Below are 22,294 nucleotides of genomic sequence, written 5' to 3'. Positions count from 1 at the left end.
AGATTTATAAGTCTCTAATACGCAGCTTCAGGGGGCACCCGGGTTTGAACCGGGGTCTTCTCGATCTGCAGTCGAATACTCTACCACTGAGCTATACCCCCGTTGCTCTGCCTAAAACGGAATTATATTTCTTTATTTTGCGAAATATCTGTCTAAAATCAACGCTTGTTCTGGTATCCTTATTTATCGAAAGGTAAGTGTTGAAAAAATTTATATGTCTCTAATACGCAGCGTCAGGGGGCACCCGGGTTTGAACCGGGGTCTTCTCGATCTGCAGTGGAATACTCTACCACTGAGCTATACCCCCGTTGCTCTGCCTAAAACGGAATTATATTTCTTTATTTTGCGAAATATCTGTCTAAAATCAACGCTTGTTCTAGTATCCGTATTTATCGAAAGGTAAGTGTTGAAAAGATTTATAAGTCTCTAATACGCAGCTTCAGGGGGCACCCGGGTTTGAACCGGGGTCTTCTCGATCTGCAGTCGAATACTCTACCACTGAGCTATACCCCCGTTGCTCTGCCTAAAACGGAATTATATTTCTTTATTTTGCGAAATATCTGTCTAAAATCAACGCTTGTTCTGGTATCCTTATTTATCTAAAGGTAAGTGTTGAAAAAATTTATATGTCTCTAATACGCAGCGTCAGGGGGCACCCGGGTTTGAACCGGGGTCTTCTCGATCTGCAGTGGAATACTCTACCACTGAGCTATACCCCCGTTGCTCTGCCTAAAACGGAATTATATTTCTTTATTTTGCGAAATATCTGTCTAAAATCAACGCTTGTTCTAGTATCCGTATTTATCGAAAGGTAAGTGTTGAAAAGATTTATAAGTCTCTAATACGCAGCTTCAGGGGGCACCCGGGTTTGAACCGGGGTCTTCTCGATCTGCAGTCGAATACTCTACCACTGAGCTATACCCCCGTTGCTCTGCCTAAAACGGAATTATATTTCTTTATTTTGCGAAATATCTGTCTAAAATCAACGCTTGTTCTAGTATCCGTATTTATCGAAAGGTAAGTGTTGAAAAGATTTATAAGTCTCTAATACGCAGCTTCAGGGGGCACCCGGGTTTGAACCGGGGTCTTCTCGATCTGCAGTCGAATACTCTACCACTGAGCTATACCCCCGTTGCTCTGCCTAAAACGGAATTATATTTCTTTATTTTGCGAAATATCTGTCTAAAATCAACGCTTGTTCTGGTATCCTTATTTATCGAAAGGTAAGTGTTGAAAAAATTTATATGTCTCTAATACGCAGCGTCAGGGGGCACCCGGGTTTGAACCGGGGTCTTCTCGATCTGCAGTGGAATACTCTACCACTGAGCTATACCCCCGTTGCTCTGCCTAAAACGGAATTATATTTCTTTATTTTGCGAAATATCTGTCTAAAATCAACGCTTGTTCTAGTATCCGTATTTATCGAAAGGTAAGTGTTGAAAAGATTTATAAGTCTCTAATACGCAGCTTCAGGGGGCACCCGGGTTTGAACCGGGGTCTTCTCGATCTGCAGTCGAATACTCTACCACTGAGCTATACCCCCGTTGCTCTGCCTAAAACGGAATTATATTTCTTTATTTTGCGAAATATCTGTCTAAAATCAACGCTTGTTCTGGTATCCTTATTTATCGAAAGGTAAGTGTTGAAAAAATTTATATGTCTCTAATACGCAGCGTCAGGGGGCACCCGGGTTTGAACCGGGGTCTTCTCGATCTGCAGTGGAATACTCTACCACTGAGCTATACCCCCGTTGCTCTGCCTAAAACGGAATTATATTTCTTTATTTTGCGAAATATCTGTCTAAAATCAACGCTTGTTCTAGTATCCGTATTTATCGAAAGGTAAGTGTTGAAAAGATTTATAAGTCTCTAATACGCAGCTTCAGGGGGCACCCGGGTTTGAACCGGGGTCTTCTCGATCTGCAGTGGAATACTCTACCACTGAGCTATACCCCCGTTGCTCTGCCTAAAACGGAATTATATTTCTTTATTTTGCGAAATATCTGTCTAAAATCAACGCTTGTTCTAGTATCCGTATTTATCGAAAGGTAAGTGTTGAAAAGATTTATAAGTCTCTAATACGCAGCTTCAGGGGGCACCCGGGTTTGAACCGGGGTCTTCTCGATCTGCAGTGGAATACTCTACCACTGAGCTATACCCCCGTTGCTCTGCCTAAAACGGAATTATATTTCTTTATTTTGCGAAATATCTGTCTAAAATCAACGCTTGTTCTAGTATCCGTATTTATCGAAAGGTAAGTGTTGAAAAGATTTATAAGTCTCTAATACGCAGCGTCAGGGGGCACCCGGGTTTGAACCGGGGTCTTCTCGATCTGCAGTGGAATACTCTACCACTGAGCTATACCCCCGTTGCTCTGCCTAAAACGGAATTATATTTCTTTATTTTGCGAAATATCTGTCTAAAATCAACGCTTGTTCTGGTATCCTTATTTATCGAAAGGTAAGTGTTGAAAAAATTTATAAGTCTCTAATACGCAGCGTCAGGGGGCACCCGGGTTTGAACCGGGGTCTTCTCGATCTGCAGTGGAATACTCTACCACTGAGCTATACCCCCGTTGCTCTGCCTAAAACGGAATTATATTTCTTTATTTTGCGAAATATCTGTCTAAAATCAACGCTTGTTCTGGTATCCTTATTTATCGAAAGGTAAGTGTTGAAAAAATTTATAAGTCTCTAATACGCAGCTTCAGGGGGCACCCGGGTTTGAACCGGGGTCTTCTCGATCTGCAGTGGAATACTCTACCACTGAGCTATACCCCCGTTGCTCTGCCTAAAACGGAATTATATTTCTTTATTTTGCGAAATATCTGTCTAAAATCAACGCTTGTTCTAGTATCCGTATTTATCGAAAGGTAAGTGTTGAAAAGATTTATAAGTCTCTAATACGCAGCGTCAGGGGGCACCCGGGTTTGAACCGGGGTCTTCTCGATCTGCAGTGGAATACTCTACCACTGAGCTATACCCCCGTTGCTCTGCCTAAAACGGAATTATATTTCTTTATTTTGCGAAATATCTGTCTAAAATCAACGCTTGTTCTAGTATCCGTATTTATCGAAAGGTAAGTGTTGAAAAGATTTATAAGTCTCTAATACGCAGCGTCAGGGGGCACCCGGGTTTGAACCGGGGTCTTCTCGATCTGCAGTGGAATACTCTACCACTGAGCTATACCCCCGTTGCTCTGCCTAAAACGGAATTATATTTCTTTATTTTGCGAAATATCTGTCTAAAATCAACGCTTGTTCTAGTATCCGTATTTATCGAAAGGTAAGTGTTGAAAAGATTTATAAGTCTCTAATACGCAGCTTCAGGGGGCACCCGGGTTTGAACCGGGGTCTTCTCGATCTGCAGTGGAATACTCTACCACTGAGCTATACCCCCGTTGCTCTGCCTAAAACGGAATTATATTTCTTTATTTTGCGAAATATCTGTCTAAAATCAACGCTTGTTCTAGTATCCGTATTTATCGAAAGGTAAGTGTTGAAAAGATTTATAAGTCTCTAATACGCAGCTTCAGGGGGCACCCGGGTTTGAACCGGGGTCTTCTCGATCTGCAGTGGAATACTCTACCACTGAGCTATACCCCCGTTGCTCTGCCTAAAACGGAATTATATTTCTTTATTTTGCGAAATATCTGTCTAAAATCAACGCTTGTTCTAGTATCCGTATTTATCGAAAGGTAAGTGTTGAAAAGATTTATAAGTCTCTAATACGCAGCTTCAGGGGGCACCCGGGTTTGAACCGGGGTCTTCTCGATCTGCAGTGGAATACTCTACCACTGAGCTATACCCCCGTTGCTCTGCCTAAAACGGAATTATATTTCTTTATTTTGCGAAATATCTGTCTAAAATCAACGCTTGTTCTAGTATCCGTATTTATCTAAAGGTAAGTGTTGAAAAAATTTATATGTCTCTAATACGCAGCGTCAGGGGGCACCCGGGTTTGAACCGGGGTCTTCTCGATCTGCAGTGGAATACTCTACCACTGAGCTATACCCCCGTTGCTCTGCCTAAAACGGAATTATATTTCTTTATTTTGCGAAATATCTGTCTAAAATCAACGCTTGTTCTAGTATCCTTATTTATCGAAAGGTAAGTGTTGAAAAGATTTATAAGTCTCTAATACGCAGCGTCAGGGGGCACCCGGGTTTGAACCGGGGTCTTCTCGATCTGCAGTGGAATACTCTACCACTGAGCTATACCCCCGTTGCTCTGCCTAAAACGGAATTATATTTCTTTATTTTGCGAAATATCTGTCTAAAATCAACGCTTGTTCTAGTATCCTTATTTATCGAAAGGTAAGTGTTGAAAAGATTTATAAGTCTCTAATACGCAGCTTCAGGGGGCACCCGGGTTTGAACCGGGGTCTTCTCGATCTGCAGTGGAATACTCTACCACTGAGCTATACCCCCGTTGCTCTGCCTAAAACGGAATTATATTTCTTTATTTTGCGAAATATCTGTCTAAAATCAACGCTTGTTCTAGTATCCGTATTTATCGAAAGGTAAGTGTTGAAAAGATTTATAAGTCTCTAATACGCAGCTTCAGGGGGCACCCGGGTTTGAACCGGGGTCTTCTCGATCTGCAGTGGAATACTCTACCACTGAGCTATACCCCCGTTGCTCTGCCTAAAACGGAATTATATTTCTTTATTTTGCGAAATATCTGTCTAAAATCAACGCTTGTTCTAGTATCCGTATTTATCTAAAGGTAAGTGTTGAAAAAATTTATATGTCTCTAATACGCAGCGTCAGGGGGCACCCGGGTTTGAACCGGGGTCTTCTCGATCTGCAGTGGAATACTCTACCACTGAGCTATACCCCCGTTGCTCTGCCTAAAACGGAATTATATTTCTTTATTTTGCGAAATATCTGTCTAAAATCAACGCTTGTTCTAGTATCCGTATTTATCGAAAGGTAAGTGTTGAAAAGATTTATAAGTCTCTAATACGCAGCTTCAGGGGGCACCCGGGTTTGAACCGGGGTCTTCTCGATCTGCAGTGGAATACTCTACCACTGAGCTATACCCCCGTTGCTCTGCCTAAAACGGAATTATATTTCTTTATTTTGCGAAATATCTGTCTAAAATCAACGCTTGTTCTAGTATCCGTATTTATCTAAAGGTAAGTGTTGAAAAAATTTATATGTCTCTAATACGCAGCGTCAGGGGGCACCCGGGTTTGAACCGGGGTCTTCTCGATCTGCAGTGGAATACTCTACCACTGAGCTATACCCCCGTTGCTCTGCCTAAAACGGAATTATATTTCTTTATTTTGCGAAATATCTGTCTAAAATCAACGCTTGTTCTAGTATCCGTATTTATCTAAAGGTAAGTGTTGAAAAAATTTATATGTCTCTAATACGCAGCGTCAGGGGGCACCCGGGTTTGAACCGGGGTCTTCTCGATCTGCAGTGGAATACTCTACCACTGAGCTATACCCCCGTTGCTCTGCCTAAAACGGAATTATATTTCTTTATTTTGCGAAATATCTGTCTAAAATCAACGCTTGTTCTAGTATCCTTATTTATCGAAAGGTAAGTGTTGAAAAGATTTATAAGTCTCTAATACGCAGCGTCAGGGGGCACCCGGGTTTGAACCGGGGTCTTCTCGATCTGCAGTGGAATACTCTACCACTGAGCTATACCCCCGTTGCTCTGCCTAAAACGGAATTATATTTCTTTATTTTGCGAAATATCTGTCTAAAATCAACGCTTGTTCTAGTATCCGTATTTATCTAAAGGTAAGTGTTGAAAAAATTTATATGTCTCTAATACGCAGCGTCAGGGGGCACCCGGGTTTGAACCGGGGTCTTCTCGATCTGCAGTGGAATACTCTACCACTGAGCTATACCCCCGTTGCTCTGCCTAAAACGGAATTATATTTCTTTATTTTGCGAAATATCTGTCTAAAATCAACGCTTGTTCTAGTATCCTTATTTATCGAAAGGTAAGTGTTGAAAAGATTTATAAGTCTCTAATACGCAGCGTCAGGGGGCACCCGGGTTTGAACCGGGGTCTTCTCGATCTGCAGTGGAATACTCTACCACTGAGCTATACCCCCGTTGCTCTGCCTAAAACGGAATTATATTTCTTTATTTTGCGAAATATCTGTCTAAAATCAACGCTTGTTCTAGTATCCGTATTTATCGAAAGGTAAGTGTTGAAAAGATTTATAAGTCTCTAATACGCAGCTTCAGGGGGCACCCGGGTTTGAACCGGGGTCTTCTCGATCTGCAGTGGAATACTCTACCACTGAGCTATACCCCCGTTGCTCTGCCTAAAACGGAATTATATTTCTTTATTTTGCGAAATATCTGTCTAAAATCAACGCTTGTTCTGGTATCCTTATTTATCGAAAGGTAAGTGTTGAAAAAATTTATATGTCTCTAATACGCAGCGTCAGGGGGCACCCGGGTTTGAACCGGGGTCTTCTCGATCTGCAGTGGAATACTCTACCACTGAGCTATACCCCCGTTGCTCTGCCTAAAACGGAATTATATTTCTTTATTTTGCGAAATATCTGTCTAAAATCAACGCTTGTTCTAGTATCCGTATTTATCGAAAGGTAAGTGTTGAAAAGATTTATAAGTCTCTAATACGCAGCTTCAGGGGGCACCCGGGTTTGAACCGGGGTCTTCTCGATCTGCAGTGGAATACTCTACCACTGAGCTATACCCCCGTTGCTCTGCCTAAAACGGAATTATATTTCTTTATTTTGCGAAATATCTGTCTAAAATCAACGCTTGTTCTAGTATCCGTATTTATCGAAAGGTAAGTGTTGAAAAGATTTATAAGTCTCTAATACGCAGCGTCAGGGGGCACCCGGGTTTGAACCGGGGTCTTCTCGATCTGCAGTGGAATACTCTACCACTGAGCTATACCCCCGTTGCTCTGCCTAAAACGGAATTATATTTCTTTATTTTGCGAAATATCTGTCTAAAATCAACGCTTGTTCTAGTATCCGTATTTATCGAAAGGTAAGTGTTGAAAAGATTTATAAGTCTCTAATACGCAGCTTCAGGGGGCACCCGGGTTTGAACCGGGGTCTTCTCGATCTGCAGTGGAATACTCTACCACTGAGCTATACCCCCGTTGCTCTGCCTAAAACGGAATTATATTTCTTTATTTTGCGAAATATCTGTCTAAAATCAACGCTTGTTCTAGTATCCGTATTTATCGAAAGGTAAGTGTTGAAAAGATTTATAAGTCTCTAATACGCAGCGTCAGGGGGCACCCGGGTTTGAACCGGGGTCTTCTCGATCTGCAGTGGAATACTCTACCACTGAGCTATACCCCCGTTGCTTTGCCTAAAACGGAATTATATTTCTTTATTTTGCGAAATATCTGTCTAAAATCAACGCTTGTTCTAGTATCCGTATTTATCGAAAGGTAAGTGTTGAAAAGATTTATAAGTCTCTAATACGCAGCTTCAGGGGGCACCCGGGTTTGAACCGGGGTCTTCTCGATCTGCAGTGGAATACTCTACCACTGAGCTATACCCCCGTTGCTCTGCCTAAAACGGAATTATATTTCTTTATTTTGCGAAATATCTGTCTAAAATCAACGCTTGTTCTAGTATCCGTATTTATCGAAAGGTAAGTGTTGAAAAGATTTATAAGTCTCTAATACGCAGCGTCAGGGGGCACCCGGGTTTGAACCGGGGTCTTCTCGATCTGCAGTGGAATACTCTACCACTGAGCTATACCCCCGTTGCTCTGCCTAAAACGGAATTATATTTCTTTATTTTGCGAAATATCTGTCTAAAATCAACGCTTGTTCTAGTATCCGTATTTATCGAAAGGTAAGTGTTGAAAAGATTTATAAGTCTCTAATACGCAGCGTCAGGGGGCACCCGGGTTTGAACCGGGGTCTTCTCGATCTGCAGTGGAATACTCTACCACTGAGCTATACCCCCGTTGCTCTGCCTAAAACGGAATTATATTTCTTTATTTTGCGAAATATCTGTCTAAAATCAACGCTTGTTCTAGTATCCGTATTTATCGAAAGGTAAGTGTTGAAAAGATTTATAAGTCTCTAATACGCAGCGTCAGGGGGCACCCGGGTTTGAACCGGGGTCTTCTCGATCTGCAGTGGAATACTCTACCACTGAGCTATACCCCCGTTGCTCTGCCTAAAACGGAATTATATTTCTTTATTTTGCGAAATATCTGTCTAAAATCAACGCTTGTTCTAGTATCCGTATTTATCGAAAGGTAAGTGTTGAAAAGATTTATAAGTCTCTAATACGCAGCGTCAGGGGGCACCCGGGTTTGAACCGGGGTCTTCTCGATCTGCAGTGGAATACTCTACCACTGAGCTATACCCCCGTTGCTCTGCCTAAAACGGAATTATATTTCTTTATTTTGCGAAATATCTGTCTAAAATCAACGCTTGTTCTAGTATCCGTATTTATCGAAAGGTAAGTGTTGAAAAGATTTATAAGTCTCTAATACGCAGCGTCAGGGGGCACCCGGGTTTGAACCGGGGTCTTCTCGATCTGCAGTGGAATACTCTACCACTGAGCTATACCCCCGTTGCTCTGCCTAAAACGGAATTATATTTCTTTATTTTGCGAAATATCTGTCTAAAATCAACGCTTGTTCTAGTATCCGTATTTATCGAAAGGTAAGTGTTGAAAAGATTTATAAGTCTCTAATACGCAGCGTCAGGGGGCACCCGGGTTTGAACCGGGGTCTTCTCGATCTGCAGTGGAATACTCTACCACTGAGCTATACCCCCGTTGCTCTGCCTAAAACGGAATTATATTTCTTTATTTTGCGAAATATCTGTCTAAAATCAACGCTTGTTCTAGTATCCGTATTTATCGAAAGGTAAGTGTTGAAAAGATTTATAAGTCTCTAATACGCAGCGTCAGGGGGCACCCGGGTTTGAACCGGGGTCTTCTCGATCTGCAGTGGAATACTCTACCACTGAGCTATACCCCCGTTGCTCTGCCTAAAACGGAATTATATTTCTTTATTTTGCGAAATATCTGTCTAAAATCAACGCTTGTTCTAGTATCCGTATTTATCGAAAGGTAAGTGTTGAAAAGATTTATAAGTCTCTAATACGCAGCGTCAGGGGGCACCCGGGTTTGAACCGGGGTCTTCTCGATCTGCAGTGGAATACTCTACCACTGAGCTATACCCCCGTTGCTCTGCCTAAAACGGAATTATATTTCTTTATTTTGCGAAATATCTGTCTAAAATCAACGCTTGTTCTAGTATCCGTATTTATCGAAAGGTAAGTGTTGAAAAGATTTATAAGTCTCTAATACGCAGCGTCAGGGGGCACCCGGGTTTGAACCGGGGTCTTCTCGATCTGCAGTGGAATACTCTACCACTGAGCTATACCCCCGTTGCTCTGCCTAAAACGGAATTATATTTCTTTATTTTGCGAAATATCTGTCTAAAATCAACGCTTGTTCTAGTATCCGTATTTATCGAAAGGTAAGTGTTGAAAAGATTTATAAGTCTCTAATACGCAGCGTCAGGGGGCACCCGGGTTTGAACCGGGGTCTTCTCGATCTGCAGTGGAATACTCTACCACTGAGCTATACCCCCGTTGCTCTGCCTAAAACGGAATTATATTTCTTTATTTTGCGAAATATCTGTCTAAAATCAACGCTTGTTCTAGTATCCGTATTTATCGAAAGGTAAGTGTTGAAAAGATTTATAAGTCTCTAATACGCAGCGTCAGGGGGCACCCGGGTTTGAACCGGGGTCTTCTCGATCTGCAGTGGAATACTCTACCACTGAGCTATACCCCCGTTGCTCTGCCTAAAACGGAATTATATTTCTTTATTTTGCGAAATATCTGTCTAAAATCAACGCTTGTTCTAGTATCCGTATTTATCGAAAGGTAAGTGTTGAAAAGATTTATAAGTCTCTAATACGCAGCGTCAGGGGGCACCCGGGTTTGAACCGGGGTCTTCTCGATCTGCAGTGGAATACTCTACCACTGAGCTATACCCCCGTTGCTCTGCCTAAAACGGAATTATATTTCTTTATTTTGCGAAATATCTGTCTAAAATCAACGCTTGTTCTAGTATCCGTATTTATCGAAAGGTAAGTGTTGAAAAGATTTATAAGTCTCTAATACGCAGCGTCAGGGGGCACCCGGGTTTGAACCGGGGTCTTCTCGATCTGCAGTGGAATACTCTACCACTGAGCTATACCCCCGTTGCTCTGCCTAAAACGGAATTATATTTCTTTATTTTGCGAAATATCTGTCTAAAATCAACGCTTGTTCTAGTATCCGTATTTATCGAAAGGTAAGTGTTGAAAAGATTTATAAGTCTCTAATACGCAGCGTCAGGGGGCACCCGGGTTTGAACCGGGGTCTTCTCGATCTGCAGTGGAATACTCTACCACTGAGCTATACCCCCGTTGCTCTGCCTAAAACGGAATTATATTTCTTTATTTTGCGAAATATCTGTCTAAAATCAACGCTTGTTCTAGTATCCGTATTTATCGAAAGGTAAGTGTTGAAAAGATTTATAAGTCTCTAATACGCAGCGTCAGGGGGCACCCGGGTTTGAACCGGGGTCTTCTCGATCTGCAGTGGAATACTCTACCACTGAGCTATACCCCCGTTGCTCTGCCTAAAACGGAATTATATTTCTTTATTTTGCGAAATATCTGTCTAAAATCAACGCTTGTTCTAGTATCCGTATTTATCGAAAGGTAAGTGTTGAAAAGATTTATAAGTCTCTAATACGCAGCGTCAGGGGGCACCCGGGTTTGAACCGGGGTCTTCTCGATCTGCAGTGGAATACTCTACCACTGAGCTATACCCCCGTTGCTCTGCCTAAAACGGAATTATATTTCTTTATTTTGCGAAATATCTGTCTAAAATCAACGCTTGTTCTGGTATCCTTATTTATCGAAAGGTAAGTGTTGAAAAAATTTATATGTCTCTAATACGCAGCGTCAGGGGGCACCCGGGTTTGAACCGGGGTCTTCTCGATCTGCAGTGGAATACTCTACCACTGAGCTATACCCCCGTTGCTCTGCCTAAAACGGAATTATATTTCTTTATTTTGCGAAATATCTGTCTAAAATCAACGCTTGTTCTGGTATCCTTATTTATCGAAAGGTAAGTGTTGAAAAAATTTATATGTCTCTAATACGCAGCGTCAGGGGGCACCCGGGTTTGAACCGGGGTCTTCTCGATCTGCAGTGGAATACTCTACCACTGAGCTATACCCCCGTTGCTCTGCCTAAAACGGAATTATATTTCTTTATTTTGCGAAATATCTGTCTAAAATCAACGCTTGTTCTGGTATCCTTATTTATCGAAAGGTAAGTGTTGAAAAAATTTATATGTCTCTAATACGCAGCGTCAGGGGGCACCCGGGTTTGAACCGGGGTCTTCTCGATCTGCAGTGGAATACTCTACCACTGAGCTATACCCCCGTTGCTCTGCCTAAAACGGAATTATATTTCTTTATTTTGCGAAATATCTGTCTAAAATCAACGCTTGTTCTGGTATCCTTATTTATCGAAAGGTAAGTGTTGAAAAAATTTATATGTCTCTAATACGCAGCGTCAGGGGGCACCCGGGTTTGAACCGGGGTCTTCTCGATCTGCAGTGGAATACTCTACCACTGAGCTATACCCCCGTTGCTCTGCCTAAAACGGAATTATATTTCTTTATTTTGCGAAATATCTGTCTAAAATCAACGCTTGTTCTGGTATCCTTATTTATCGAAAGGTAAGTGTTGAAAAAATTTATATGTCTCTAATACGCAGCGTCAGGGGGCACCCGGGTTTGAACCGGGGTCTTCTCGATCTGCAGTGGAATACTCTACCACTGAGCTATACCCCCGTTGCTCTGCCTAAAACGGAATTATATTTCTTTATTTTGCGAAATATCTGTCTAAAATCAACGCTTGTTCTGGTATCCTTATTTATCGAAAGGTAAGTGTTGAAAAAATTTATATGTCTCTAATACGCAGCGTCAGGGGGCACCCGGGTTTGAACCGGGGTCTTCTCGATCTGCAGTGGAATACTCTACCACTGAGCTATACCCCCGTTGCTCTGCCTAAAACGGAATTATATTTCTTTATTTTGCGAAATATCTGTCTAAAATCAACGCTTGTTCTAGTATCCGTATTTATCGAAAGGTAAGTGTTGAAAAGATTTATAAGTCTCTAATACGCAGCTTCAGGGGGCACCCGGGTTTGAACCGGGGTCTTCTCGATCTGCAGTGGAATACTCTACCACTGAGCTATACCCCCGTTGCTCTGCCTAAAACGGAATTATATTTCTTTATTTTGCGAAATATCTGTCTAAAATCAACGCTTGTTCTGGTATCCTTATTTATCGAAAGGTAAGTGTTGAAAAAATTTATATGTCTCTAATACGCAGCGTCAGGGGGCACCCGGGTTTGAACCGGGGTCTTCTCGATCTGCAGTGGAATACTCTACCACTGAGCTATACCCCCGTTGCTCTGCCTAAAACGGAATTATATTTCTTTATTTTGCGAAATATCTGTCTAAAATCAACGCTTGTTCTGGTATCCTTATTTATCGAAAGGTAAGTGTTGAAAAAATTTATATGTCTCTAATACGCAGCGTCAGGGGGCACCCGGGTTTGAACCGGGGTCTTCTCGATCTGCAGTGGAATACTCTACCACTGAGCTATACCCCCGTTGCTCTGCCTAAAACGGAATTATATTTCTTTATTTTGCGAAATATCTGTCTAAAATCAACGCTTGTTCTAGTATCCGTATTTATCGAAAGGTAAGTGTTGAAAAGATTTATAAGTCTCTAATACGCAGCTTCAGGGGGCACCCGGGTTTGAACCGGGGTCTTCTCGATCTGCAGTGGAATACTCTACCACTGAGCTATACCCCCGTTGCTCTGCCTAAAACGGAATTATATTTCTTTATTTTGCGAAATATCTGTCTAAAATCAACGCTTGTTCTAGTATCCGTATTTATCGAAAGGTAAGTGTTGAAAAGATTTATAAGTCTCTAATACGCAGCTTCAGGGGGCACCCGGGTTTGAACCGGGGTCTTCTCGATCTGCAGTCGAATACTCTACCACTGAGCTATACCCCCGTTGCTCTGCCTAAAACGGAATTATATTTCTTTATTTTGCGAAATATCTGTCTAAAATCAACGCTTGTTCTAGTATCCGTATTTATCGAAAGGTAAGTGTTGAAAAAATTTATATGTCTCTAATACGCAGCTTCAGGGGGCACCCGGGTTTGAACCGGGGTCTTCTCGATCTGCAGTGGAATACTCTACCACTGAGCTATACCCCCGTTGCTCTGCCTAAAACGGAATTATATTTCTTTATTTTGCGAAATATCTGTCTAAAATCAACGCTTGTTCTAGTATCCGTATTTATCGAAAGGTAAGTGTTGAAAAAATTTATATGTCTCTAATACGCAGCTTCAGGGGGCACCCGGGTTTGAACCGGGGTCTTCTCGATCTGCAGTCGAATACTCTACCACTGAGCTATACCCCCGTTGCTCTGCCTAAAACGGAATTATATTTCTTTATTTTGCGAAATATCTGTCTAAAATCAACGCTTGTTCTAGTATCCGTATTTATCGAAAGGTAAGTGTTGAAAAGATTTATAAGTCTCTAATACGCAGCTTCAGGGGGCACCCGGGTTTGAACCGGGGTCTTCTCGATCTGCAGTCGAATACTCTACCACTGAGCTATACCCCCGTTGCTCTGCCTAAAACGGAATTATATTTCTTTATTTTGCGAAATATCTGTCTAAAATCAACGCTTGTTCTAGTATCCGTATTTATCGAAAGGTAAGTGTTGAAAAAATTTATATGTCTCTAATACGCAGCTTCAGGGGGCACCCGGGTTTGAACCGGGGTCTTCTCGATCTGCAGTGGAATACTCTACCACTGAGCTATACCCCCGTTGCTCTGCCTAAAACGGAATTATATTTCTTTATTTTGCGAAATATCTGTCTAAAATCAACGCTTGTTCTAGTATCCGTATTTATCGAAAGGTAAGTGTTGAAAAGATTTATATGTCTCTAATACGCAGCTTCAGGGGGCACCCGGGTTTGAACCGGGGTCTTCTCGATCTGCAGTGGAATACTCTACCACTGAGCTATACCCCCGTTGCTCTGCCTAAAACGGAATTATATTTCTTTATTTTGCGAAATATCTGTCTAAAATCAACGCTTGTTCTAGTATCCGTATTTATCGAAAGGTAAGTGTTGAAAAGATTTATAAGTCTCTAATACGCAGCTTCAGGGGGCACCCGGGTTTGAACCGGGGTCTTCTCGATCTGCAGTGGAATACTCTACCACTGAGCTATACCCCCGTTGCTCTGCCTAAAACGGAATTATATTTCTTTATTTTGCGAAATATCTGTCTAAAATCAACGCTTGTTCTAGTATCCGTATTTATCGAAAGGTAAGTGTTGAAAAGATTTATATGTCTCTAATACGCAGCTTCAGGGGGCACCCGGGTTTGAACCGGGGTCTTCTCGATCTGCAGTGGAATACTCTACCACTGAGCTATACCCCCGTTGCTCTGCCTAAAACGGAATTATATTTCTTTATTTTGCGAAATATCTGTCTAAAATCAACGCTTGTTCTAGTATCCGTATTTATCGAAAGGTAAGTGTTGAAAAGATTTATAAGTCTCTAATACGCAGCTTCAGGGGGCACCCGGGTTTGAACCGGGGTCTTCTCGATCTGCAGTGGAATACTCTACCACTGAGCTATACCCCCATTGCTCTGCCTAAAACGGAATTATATTTCTTTATTTTGCGAAATATCTGTCTAAAATCAACGCTTGTTCTAGTATCCGTATTTATCGAAAGGTAAGTGTTGAAAAAATTTATATGTCTCTAATACGCAGCTTCAGGGGGCACCCGGGTTTGAACCGGGGTCTTCTCGATCTGCAGTGGAATACTCTACCACTGAGCTATACCCCCGTTGCTCTGCCTAAAACGGAATTATATTTCTTTATTTTGCGAAATATCTGTCTAAAATCAACGCTTGTTCTAGTATCCGTATTTATCGAAAGGTAAGTGTTGAAAAGATTTATAAGTCTCTAATACGCAGCTTCAGGGGGCACCCGGGTTTGAACCGGGGTCTTCTCGATCTGCAGTGGAATACTCTACCACTGAGCTATACCCCCGTTGCTCTGCCTAAAACGGAATTATATTTCTTTATTTTGCGAAATATCTGTCTAAAATCAACGCTTGTTCTAGTATCCGTATTTATCGAAAGGTAAGTGTTGAAAAGATTTATAAGTCTCTAATACGCAGCTTCAGGGGGCACCCGGGTTTGAACCGGGGTCTTCTCGATCTGCAGTCGAATACTCTACCACTGAGCTATACCCCCGTTGCTCTGCCTAAAACGGAATTATATTTCTTTATTTTGCGAAATATCTGTCTAAAATCAACGCTTGTTCTAGTATCCGTATTTATCGAAAGGTAAGTGTTGAAAAGATTTATAAGTCTCTAATACGCAGCTTCAGGGGGCACCCGGGTTTGAACCGGGGTCTTCTCGATCTGCAGTGGAATACTCTACCACTGAGCTATACCCCCGTTGCTCTGCCTAAAACGGAATTATATTTCTTTATTTTGCGAAATATCTGTCTAAAATCAACGCTTGTTCTAGTATCCGTATTTATCGAAAGGTAAGTGTTGAAAAGATTTATAAGTCTCTAATACGCAGCTTCAGGGGGCACCCGGGTTTGAACCGGGGTCTTCTCGATCTGCAGTCGAATACTCTACCACTGAGCAATACCCCCGTTGCTCTGCCTAAAACGGAATTATATTTCTTTATTTTGCGAAATATCTGTCTAAAATCAACGCTTGTTCTAGTATCCGTATTTATCGAAAGGTAAGTGTTGAAAAAATTTATATGTCTCTAATACGCAGCTTCAGGGGGCACCCGGGTTTGAACCGGGGTCTTCTCGATCTGCAGTGGAATACTCTACCACTGAGCTATACCCCCGTTGCTCTGCCTAAAACGGAATTATATTTCTTTATTTTGCGAAATATCTGTCTAAAATCAACGCTTGTTCTAGTATCCGTATTTATCGAAAGGTAAGTGTTGAAAAGATTTATAAGTCTCTAATACGCAGCTTCAGGGGGCACCCGGGTTTGAACCGGGGTCTTCTCGATCTGCAGTGGAATACTCTACCACTGAGCTATACCCCCGTTGCTCTGCCTAAAACGGAATTATATTTCTTTATTTTGCGAAATATCTGTCTAAAATCAACGCTTGTTCTAGTATCCGTATTTATCGAAAGGTAAGTGTTGAAAAGATTTATAAGTCTCTAATACGCAGCTTCAGGGGGCACCCGGGTTTGAACCGGGGTCTTCTCGATCTGCAGTCGAATACTCTACCACTGAGCTATACCCCCGTTGCTCTGCCTAAAACGGAATTATATTTCTTTATTTTGCGAAATATCTGTCTAAAATCAACGCTTGTTCTAGTATCCGTATTTATCGAAAGGTAAGTGTTGAAAAGATTTATAAGTCTCTAATACGCAGCTTCAGGGGGCACCCGGGTTTGAACCGGGGTCTTCTCGATCTGCAGTGGAATACTCTACCACTGAGCTATACCCCCGTTGCTCTGCCTAAAACGGAATTATATTTCTTTATTTTGCGAAATATCTGTCTAAAATCAACGCTTGTTCTAGTATCCGTATTTATCGAAAGGTAAGTGTTGAAAAGATTTATAAGTCTCTAATACGCAGCTTCAGGGGGCACCCGGGTTTGAACCGGGGTCTTCTCGATCTGCAGTGGAATACTCTACCACTGAGCTATACCCCCGTTGCTCTGCCTAAAACGGAATTATATTTCTTTATTTTGCGAAATATCTGTCTAAAATCAACGCTTGTTCTAGTATCCGTATTTATCGAAAGGTAAGTGTTGAAAAGATTTATAAGTCTCTAATACGCAGCTTCAGGGGGCACCCGGGTTTGAACCGGGGTCTTCTCGATCTGCAGTGGAATACTCTACCACTGAGCTATACCCCCGTTGCTCTGCCTAAAACGGAATTATATTTCTTTATTTTGCGAAATATCTGTCTAAAATCAACGCTTGTTCTAGTATCCGTATTTATCGAAAGGTAAGTGTTGAAAAAATTTATATGTCTCTAATACGCAGCTTCAGGGGGCACCCGGGTTTGAACCGGGGTCTTCTCGATCTGCAGTGGAATACTCTACCACTGAGCTATACCCCCGTTGCTCTGCCTAAAACGGAATTATATTTCTTTATTTTGCGAAATATCTGTCTAAAATCAACGCTTGTTCTAGTATCCGTATTTATCGAAAGGTAAGTGTTGAAAAGATTTATATGTCTCTAATACGCAGCTTCAGGGGGCACCCGGGTTTGAACCGGGGTCTTCTCGATCTGCAGTCGAATACTCTACCACTGAGCTATACCCCCGTTGCTCTGCCTAAAACGGAATTATATTTCTTTATTTTACGAAATATCTGTCTAAAAATCAACGCTTGTTCTGGTATCCTTATTTATCTAAAGGTAAGTGTTGAAAAAATTTATATGTCTCTAATACGCAGCTTCAGGGGGCACCCGGGTTTGAACCGGGGTCTTCTCGATCTGCAGTCGAACACTCTACCACTGAGCTATACCCCCGTTGCTCTGCCTAAAACGGAATTATATTTCTTTATTTTGCGAAATATCTGTCTAAAAATCAACGCTTGTTCTAGTATCCGTATTTATCGAAAGGTAAGTGTTGAAAAAATTTATATGTCTCTAATACGCAGCGTCAGGGGGCACCCGGGTTTGAACCGGGGTCTTCTCGATCTGCAGTGGAATACTCTACCACTGAGCTATACCCCCGTTGCTCTGCCTAAAACGGAATTATATTTCTTTATTTTGCGAAATATCTGTCTAAAATCAACGCTTGTTCTGGTATCCGTATTTATCGAAAGGTAAGTGTTGAAAAAATTTATATGTCTCTAATACGCAGCGTCAGGGGGCACCCGGGTTTGAACCGGGGTCTTCTCGATCTGCAGTGGAATACTCTACCACTGAGCTATACCCCCGTTGCTCTGCCTAAAACGGAATTATATTTCTTTATTTTGCGAAATATCTGTCTAAAATCAACGCTTGTTCTGGTATCCGTATTTATCGAAAGGTAAGTGTTGAAAAAATTTATATGTCTCTAATACGCAGCTTCAGGGGGCACCCGGGTTTGAACCGGGGTCTTCTCGATCTGCAGTGGAATACTCTACCACTGAGCTATACCCCCGTTGCTCTGCCTAAAACGGAATTATATTTCTTTATTTTGCGAAATATCTGTCTAAAATCAACGCTTGTTCTGGTATCCGTATTTATCGAAAGGTAAGTGTTGAAAAAATTTATATGTCTCTAATACGCAGCGTCAGGGGGCACCCGGGTTTGAACCGGGGTCTTCTCGATCTGCAGTGGAATACTCTACCACTGAGCTATACCCCCGTTGCTCTGCCTAAAACGGAATTATATTTCTTTATTTTGCGAAATATCTGTCTAAAATCAACGCTTGTTCTGGTATCCTTATTTATCGAAAGGTAAGTGTTGAAAAAATTTATATGTCTCTAATACGCAGCGTCAGGGGGCACCCGGGTTTGAACCGGGGTCTTCTCGATCTGCAGTGGAATACTCTACCACTGAGCTATACCCCCGTTGCTCTGCCTAAAACGGAATTATATTTCTTTATTTTGCGAAATATCTGTCTAAAATCAACGCTTGTTCTAGTATCCGTATTTATCGAAAGGTAAGTGTTGAAAAGATTTATAAGTCTCTAATACGCAGCTTCAGGGGGCACCCGGGTTTGAACCGGGGTCTTCTCGATCTGCAGTGGAATACTCTACCACTGAGCTATACCCCCGTTGCTCTGCCTAAAACGGAATTATATTTCTTTATTTTGCGAAATATCTGTCTAAAATCAACGCTTGTTCTGGTATCCTTATTTATCGAAAGGTAAGTGTTGAAAAAATTTATATGTCTCTAATACGCAGCGTCAGGGGGCACCCGGGTTTGAACCGGGGTCTTCTCGATCTGCAGTGGAATACTCTACCACTGAGCTATACCCCCGTTGCTCTGCCTAAAACGGAATTATATTTCTTTATTTTGCGAAATATCTGTCTAAAATCAACGCTTGTTCTGGTATCCTTATTTATCGAAAGGTAAGTGTTGAAAAAATTTATATGTCTCTAATACGCAGCTTCAGGGGGCACCCGGGTTTGAACCGGGGTCTTCTCGATCTGCAGTGGAATACTCTACCACTGAGCTATACCCCCGTTGCTCTGCCTAAAACGGAATTATATTTCTTTATTTTGCGAAATATCTGTCTAAAATCAACGCTTGTTCTGGTATCCTTATTTATCGAAAGGTAAGTGTTGAAAAAATTTATATGTCTCTAATACGCAGCGTCAGGGGGCACCCGGGTTTGAACCGGGGTCTTCTCGATCTGCAGTGGAATACTCTACCACTGAGCTATACCCCCGTTGCTCTGCCTAAAACGGAATTATATTTCTTTATTTTGCGAAATATCTGTCTAAAATCAACGCTTGTTCTAGTATCCGTATTTATCGAAAGGTAAGTGTTGAAAAGATTTATAAGTCTCTAATACGCAGCTTCAGGGGGCACCCGGGTTTGAACCGGGGTCTTCTCGATCTGCAGTGGAATACTCTACCACTGAGCTATACCCCCGTTGCTCTGCCTAAAACGGAATTATATTTCTTTATTTTGCGAAATATCTGTCTAAAATCAACGCTTGTTCTGGTATCCTTATTTATCGAAAGGTAAGTGTTGAAAAAATTTATAAGTCTCTAATACGCAGCTTCAGGGGGCACCCGGGTTTGAACCGGGGTCTTCTCGATCTGCAGTCGAATACTCTACCACTGAGCTATACCCCCGTTGCTCTGCCTAAAACGGAATTATATTTCTTTATTTTGCGAAATATCTGTCTAAAATCAACGCTTGTTCTAGTATCCGTATTTATCGAAAGGTAAGTGTTGAAAAAATTTATAAGTCTCTAATACGCAGCTTCAGGGGGCACCCGGGTTTGAACCGGGGTCTTCTCGATCTGCAGTCGAATACTCTACCACTGAGCTATACCCCCGTTGCTCTGCCTAAAACGGAATTATATTTCTTTATTTTGCGAAATATCTGTCTAAAATCAACGCTTGTTCTAGTATCCGTATTTATCGAAAGGTAAGTGTTGAAAAGATTTATAAGTCTCTAATACGCAGCTTCAGGGGGCACCCGGGTTTGAACCGGGGTCTTCTCGATCTGCAGTCGAATACTCTACCACTGAGCTATACCCCCGTTGCTCTGCCTAAAACGGAATTATATTTCTTTATTTTGCGAAATATCTGTCTAAAATCAACGCTTGTTCTGGTATCCTTATTTATCGAAAGGTAAGTGTTGAAAAAATTTATATGTCTCTAATACGCAGCGTCAGGGGGCACCCGGGTTTGAACCGGGGTCTTCTCGATCTGCAGTGGAATACTCTACCACTGAGCTATACCCCCGTTGCTCTGCCTAAAACGGAATTATATTTCTTTATTTTGCGAAATATCTGTCTAAAATCAACGCTTGTTCTAGTATCCGTATTTATCGAAAGGTAAGTGTTGAAAAGATTTATAAGTCTCTAATACGCAGCTTCAGGGGGCACCCGGGTTTGAACCGGGGTCTTCTCGATCTGCAGTGGAATACTCTACCACTGAGCTATACCCCCGTTGCTCTGCCTAAAACGGAATTATATTTCTTTATTTTGCGAAATATCTGTCTAAAATCAACGCTTGTTCTAGTATCCGTATTTATCGAAAGGTAAGTGTTGAAAAGATTTATAAGTCTCTAATACGCAGCTTCAGGGGGCACCCGGGTTTGAACCGGGGTCTTCTCGATCTGCAGTGGAATACTCTACCACTGAGCTATACCCCCGTTGCTCTGCCTAAAACGGAATTATATTTCTTTATTTTGCGAAATATCTGTCTAAAATCAACGCTTGTTCTAGTATCCGTATTTATCGAAAGGTAAGTGTTGAAAAGATTTATATGTCTCTAATACGCAGCTTCAGGGGGCACCCGGGTTTGAACCGGGGTCTTCTCGATCTGCAGTCGAATACTCTACCACTGAGCTATACCCCCGTTGCTCTGCCTAAAACGGAATTATATTTCTTTATTTTGCGAAATATCTGTCTAAAATCAACGCTTGTTCTAGTATCCGTATTTATCGAAAGGTAAGTGTTGAAAAGATTTATAAGTCTCTAATACGCAGCTTCAGGGGGCACCCGGGTTTGAACCGGGGTCTTCTCGATCTGCAGTGGAATACTCTACCACTGAGCTATACCCCCGTTGCTCTGCCTAAAACGGAATTATATTTCTTTATTTTGCGAAATATCTGTCTAAAATCAACGCTTGTTCTAGTATCCGTATTTATCGAAAGGTAAGTGTTGAAAAGATTTATAAGTCTCTAATACGCAGCTTCAGGGGGCACCCGGGTTTGAACCGGGGTCTTCTCGATCTGCAGTGGAATACTCTACCACTGAGCTATACCCCCGTTGCTCTGCCTAAAACGGAATTATATTTCTTTATTTTGCGAAATATCTGTCTAAAATCAACGCTTGTTCTAGTATCCGTATTTATCGAAAGGTAAGTGTTGAAAAAATTTATATGTCTCTAATACGCAGCTTCAGGGGGCACCCGGGTTTGAACCGGGGTCTTCTCGATCTGCAGTGGAATACTCTACCACTGAGCTATACCCCCGTTGCTCTGCCTAAAACGGAATTATATTTCTTTATTTTGCGAAATATCTGTCTAAAATCAACGCTTGTTCTAGTATCCGTATTTATCGAAAGGTAAGTGTTGAAAAGATTTATATGTCTCTAATACGCAGCTTCAGGGGGCACCCGGGTTTGAACCGGGGTCTTCTCGATCTGCAGTCGAATACTCTACCACTGAGCTATACCCCCGTTGCTCTGCCTAAAACGGAATTATATTTCTTTATTTTACGAAATATCTGTCTAAAAATCAACGCTTGTTCTGGTATCCTTATTTATCTAAAGGTAAGTGTTGAAAAAATTTATATGTCTCTAATACGCAGCTTCAGGGGGCACCCGGGTTTGAACCGGGGTCTTCTCGATCTGCAGTCGAACACTCTACCACTGAGCTATACCCCCGTTGCTCTGCCTAAAACGGAATTATATTTCTTTATTTTGCGAAATATCTGTCTAAAAATCAACGCTTGTTCTAGTATCCGTATTTATCGAAAGGTAAGTGTTGAAAAAATTTATATGTCTCTAATACGCAGCGTCAGGGGGCACCCGG

The 22,294-nt window shown here is 41.8% G+C and overlaps 18 non-coding genes across 18 annotated transcripts; all 18 read right to left on the bottom strand.

Annotated features, from left to right (window-relative positions):
* Positions 1-29: 29 nt before the first annotated feature.
* On the bottom strand, positions 30-101 carry Trnac-gca (transfer RNA cysteine (anticodon GCA)). Its single transcript has one exon. It is a non-coding gene; the product is annotated as a tRNA-Cys (tRNA).
* Positions 102-441: 340 nt separating this feature from the next.
* On the bottom strand, positions 442-513 carry Trnac-gca (transfer RNA cysteine (anticodon GCA)). Its single transcript has one exon. It is a non-coding gene; the product is annotated as a tRNA-Cys (tRNA).
* A 340-nt stretch (positions 514-853) lies between these two features.
* Trnac-gca (transfer RNA cysteine (anticodon GCA)) lies at positions 854-925 on the bottom strand. Its single transcript has one exon. It is a non-coding gene; the product is annotated as a tRNA-Cys (tRNA).
* A 134-nt stretch (positions 926-1,059) lies between these two features.
* On the bottom strand, positions 1,060-1,131 carry Trnac-gca (transfer RNA cysteine (anticodon GCA)). Its single transcript has one exon. It is a non-coding gene; the product is annotated as a tRNA-Cys (tRNA).
* Positions 1,132-1,471: 340 nt separating this feature from the next.
* Positions 1,472-1,543, bottom strand: Trnac-gca (transfer RNA cysteine (anticodon GCA)). Its single transcript has one exon. It is a non-coding gene; the product is annotated as a tRNA-Cys (tRNA).
* Positions 1,544-13,007: 11,464 nt separating this feature from the next.
* On the bottom strand, positions 13,008-13,079 carry Trnac-gca (transfer RNA cysteine (anticodon GCA)). Its single transcript has one exon. It is a non-coding gene; the product is annotated as a tRNA-Cys (tRNA).
* A 340-nt stretch (positions 13,080-13,419) lies between these two features.
* Positions 13,420-13,491, bottom strand: Trnac-gca (transfer RNA cysteine (anticodon GCA)). The gene has a single exon. It is a non-coding gene; the product is annotated as a tRNA-Cys (tRNA).
* Positions 13,492-13,625: 134 nt separating this feature from the next.
* Trnac-gca (transfer RNA cysteine (anticodon GCA)) lies at positions 13,626-13,697 on the bottom strand. Its single transcript has one exon. It is a non-coding gene; the product is annotated as a tRNA-Cys (tRNA).
* A 1,576-nt stretch (positions 13,698-15,273) lies between these two features.
* Positions 15,274-15,345, bottom strand: Trnac-gca (transfer RNA cysteine (anticodon GCA)). Its single transcript has one exon. It is a non-coding gene; the product is annotated as a tRNA-Cys (tRNA).
* A 958-nt stretch (positions 15,346-16,303) lies between these two features.
* Positions 16,304-16,375, bottom strand: Trnac-gca (transfer RNA cysteine (anticodon GCA)). The gene has a single exon. It is a non-coding gene; the product is annotated as a tRNA-Cys (tRNA).
* Positions 16,376-17,333: 958 nt separating this feature from the next.
* Trnac-gca (transfer RNA cysteine (anticodon GCA)) lies at positions 17,334-17,405 on the bottom strand. Its single transcript has one exon. It is a non-coding gene; the product is annotated as a tRNA-Cys (tRNA).
* Positions 17,406-17,540: 135 nt separating this feature from the next.
* Positions 17,541-17,612, bottom strand: Trnac-gca (transfer RNA cysteine (anticodon GCA)). The gene has a single exon. It is a non-coding gene; the product is annotated as a tRNA-Cys (tRNA).
* Positions 17,613-19,807: 2,195 nt separating this feature from the next.
* On the bottom strand, positions 19,808-19,879 carry Trnac-gca (transfer RNA cysteine (anticodon GCA)). Its single transcript has one exon. It is a non-coding gene; the product is annotated as a tRNA-Cys (tRNA).
* A 134-nt stretch (positions 19,880-20,013) lies between these two features.
* On the bottom strand, positions 20,014-20,085 carry Trnac-gca (transfer RNA cysteine (anticodon GCA)). The gene has a single exon. It is a non-coding gene; the product is annotated as a tRNA-Cys (tRNA).
* A 134-nt stretch (positions 20,086-20,219) lies between these two features.
* On the bottom strand, positions 20,220-20,291 carry Trnac-gca (transfer RNA cysteine (anticodon GCA)). The gene has a single exon. It is a non-coding gene; the product is annotated as a tRNA-Cys (tRNA).
* Positions 20,292-21,043: 752 nt separating this feature from the next.
* On the bottom strand, positions 21,044-21,115 carry Trnac-gca (transfer RNA cysteine (anticodon GCA)). Its single transcript has one exon. It is a non-coding gene; the product is annotated as a tRNA-Cys (tRNA).
* A 752-nt stretch (positions 21,116-21,867) lies between these two features.
* Positions 21,868-21,939, bottom strand: Trnac-gca (transfer RNA cysteine (anticodon GCA)). The gene has a single exon. It is a non-coding gene; the product is annotated as a tRNA-Cys (tRNA).
* A 135-nt stretch (positions 21,940-22,074) lies between these two features.
* Trnac-gca (transfer RNA cysteine (anticodon GCA)) lies at positions 22,075-22,146 on the bottom strand. The gene has a single exon. It is a non-coding gene; the product is annotated as a tRNA-Cys (tRNA).
* Positions 22,147-22,294: the final 148 nt, after the last annotated feature.

This window comes from Argiope bruennichi, chromosome 7 (assembly GCF_947563725.1).
Source record: "Argiope bruennichi chromosome 7, qqArgBrue1.1, whole genome shotgun sequence".
NCBI lineage: Eukaryota > Metazoa > Arthropoda > Arachnida > Araneae > Araneidae > Argiope > Argiope bruennichi.
The sequence above is the reverse complement of the archived record's forward strand: the minus strand, read 5'-3'. Positions and strand labels throughout refer to the sequence as shown.